At 45.4% G+C, this 3,131-nt stretch overlaps 1 pseudogene across 1 annotated transcript in view; it reads right to left on the bottom strand.

Annotated features, from left to right (window-relative positions):
• Positions 1–1,114: 1,114 nt before the first annotated feature.
• LOC132675617 (ankyrin repeat domain-containing protein 26-like) overlaps positions 1,115–3,131 on the bottom strand; it is a 27,659-nt pseudogene continuing 25,642 nt past the window's right edge. The window contains exon 4 of the transcript XR_014136479.1: positions 1,115–1,591. The product of XR_014136479.1 is annotated as an ankyrin repeat domain-containing protein 26-like (transcript). The remainder of the gene's footprint in view (positions 1,592–3,131) is intronic.

The following is a 3,131-nucleotide window of genomic DNA, read 5'->3' as shown; positions in this document are numbered from 1 at the left end:
ATGCCCGCTGGGTAACTTGGGAGCAGGGCAGGAGTGTTAGCAAAATTGCACAGGGCTACTAGTCCTATGCCAGGTTTCCCAACATCCTTTGGTGGCTGGGGGCTGTGGACCAGCGGTGGAAGCTAGGGGCTTGAGGATATGCACAGAGCATGTCTGTGCCTGGGGACATGTGGCTGGGTGAGACAGATGAGGGTGCCTGGATATGCACATCTGGGTGAGGTTCAGATGTGCACAGCGTGCTGTGGCAGCTATGCATGCAGGTTGTCGGACAGGGTGCCCTTTTAGTTTGAAAAATGTTTGCCCTGAGACCAGGAGGTTTCGTTTGATGAGTCCCCTAGTGAACCCTTGGGACTGGCGCACTGCTAACGGGTTAGGTAACAAGTGTCTGTGCAGCCTCATCCTCTGGTGAGTGCTTCTATGCTTATTCTGGGAAGCTAGGGGAGAAGAATGGTGCCTGTGATCTCCCTCATTGTTGAAGAAGTCCTCCAACATGCTCAGGAATCAGCATGAATACATCTGTCTCTTGTTGCCTCGGCATTGTGTAAAATGCCAATTTTACATTGCCTCACTACACAGGCAGGGATCTGGCTATCACTCATCCTCCTGGATCACCCAGTGCTGGGTCAGTTGACCTCCAAAGCTCCAGGATCTGAACACAAGGGAATTCAGCCCCTCTGGGTTTTAATACCCAATGTTATGGAGATTAGTCTTCCCTGTGTCAGCTCCCTGGTGTGAGGGATCACTCTTTTCTGCCCCTCCTGCAGGCAGCCAGCCTCCACCTTTCTGGCCTTCCTAACCTTTCTGATGCAGCTTCTCTCTATTTAGGTGTGGAGTTTGTTCTGCCAATCTTTGGATCGCTCTCTGGTTCATGGACTTGGATGTGGATGTTATGTTGTTGAACACATGGGGTAGGGTGAGCTCAGGGTCCTCTTACTCTGCTCTTATACATTTTTTAAATGTCTTATTATTTTGGATTTTTGAGACATGGGCAGACAGACTCATATCACACATGCACTTCAGGATAAGAAAGGAACTTTCCCACATTTGCTTCTATTACTTTATGTTTTGAAACTCTCTTTAATGAGGTATAATTACACATAACAAATAGCCTCAAGTTAAAGGGTATAATTTGATGAGACATGAGGGTACCAGACCATGGGTACAGCACCATGAAATGATATGGTTTCTCCCTAAACCTCCCATCACGATCCCTTTGTGTCTAACGCTAATGATGCTTTTGAAGTAAGGACTACTTTTTTTCCCGCATGTTTTCAGATATTGCCCAGGTGTCTGAAAGCCTGCACTGGGGTATCTCCTTTGCTGATAGTCTATATTCTCATAAGTATTGCAGTCGGTCTACCTTTGGACTTTTGCTTCCATTGTGCCTCTTTATGTTCACATACTTTTGTTGCACTACTTTAATGATGAGGTCTTCATCATTGCTTTAATTTTCACTAATGGTATGAGCTGCAGTTCCACTTATGACAGAATGCACAGGCTTCCTGTGATAGGTATTCAAGAGCAAGGCAGATATCCTGAGCACTTGAGCTGAGAATGTCACTCCGTCTTTTTGCCATCCATCTTCCCTTCCCTGCGAGACAAGAATCTCCTTTTGTTCACACAGAAATGTGGGTGAAGTCAGTAGAAAACATTCCCTTCTCTCCTCTCCACTTTATCTCTCAAAATCCTTGTCGCTACCTTCTGCCTTTCCCTTTCTCTGACTCAATCCCCCAGGCCCACTGTTCCACTCCAGCCATGATCAGGGTGTCCTCCAGCTGCTGGCCTCTGCCCTGTCCATCCCTCAGTGAGAAATTGGAGTAGGATTATGCAGTTCACAGGACTGATCAAGAAATATGTGATCCTCAGAGCCCTCCTGCACAAGGTTGCTGTCCGTGGAGACATGGCATCCTGTGGGAGGATCTGACTCCATGTGTAGCCTCCTCACTCATCTCCCACAGTCACTGCTGGTCCCTGATCTTTACCCACCATTAGAAATCAGCCATATGCTAGGGTCAGGTACCTGTCTATCTGACCCCAAGCACCAGGAGTCAGTGAATATTTCTAAAATAAATGAGCACAAGCACCCATCCATGTAGATATATGAAGTTACCATCACCCCAGAAATCTCCCTTGGGCTCCTCTGCAAAAAGGGCGATCTTGCTACTGTCCTTCATCACCGCCATTTCTGCTAGTTTGTTACCTGTGTGTATAGAATCTGCAGTGTGTCTCTTATGTGGATCCTGAGAAACTTAACAGAAACCCATGGGGGAGGGGAAGGAAAAAAAAAGAGGTTAGAGTGGGAGAGAGCCAAAGCATAAGAGACTGTTAAAAACTGAGAACAAACTGAGGGTTGATGGGGGGTGGGAGGGAGTGGAGGATGGGTGATGGGTATGGAGGAGGGCACATTTTGGGATGAGCACTGGGTGTTGTATGGAAACCAATTTGACAATAAACTTCATATATTGAAAAGAAAAAAAAAAGAATCTGCAGTGTGTGCATTCGATGGGGGGTGAGACTAGGTCTTCCTAGAAGCAAACACTGAAACAGAGACCGAACAGTGAAAGCAGTATTAAGGGATACTAAGAAAAACAAAGTGGAGAGCGCAGGGTGGGCAGAGAAAGCATGAAGGCAGATCGGACACATTTTAAAGATATATAGTCACCATACACTGTCACCTCACACGGTCCTCTTCAAATTTCAAAATAGTTGTCGTATAAGGCAGTGAGATGTATGAGATTTGGGGTTATTTCCCTATAGTCTTATGTTTTCCTACATGCATTCCCTCTTCGGTAGTTAATCTGTGGCCTCAGATGAACACTTAAGTGTGTGGATGCATCTGCGAGTCTATATGTAATGGAAAATGATTGTCTTCAGATATCAGATGTAGAACTCTGATATACACATTCCCGTAATTATCTTTTTCTTTCTTTTGTCTGGTAGGGCCTGAATCTTAATAGAATAAGCGTATCTTTGTCTTATTGTTTAAAGTGGCGATCCCCAATCCCTGGGCTGAGTTGTTAACAGTCTTACTTTAATGAACTTCTGTGACCATCTTTTTTTGATGATCATTTGTGGGGAGATATCTTAATTGAAATTGTGAGAAGCGTGAGTGGACATTTCCCAGACATTTT

This window comes from Panthera onca, chromosome F1, assembly GCF_046562875.1.
Source record: "Panthera onca isolate mPanOnc1 chromosome F1, mPanOnc1 haplotype 2, whole genome shotgun sequence".
Lineage (NCBI taxonomy): Eukaryota > Metazoa > Chordata > Mammalia > Carnivora > Felidae > Panthera > Panthera onca.
Note: the sequence above shows the minus strand (reverse complement) of the source record. Positions and strands in the feature narration are given on the sequence as shown.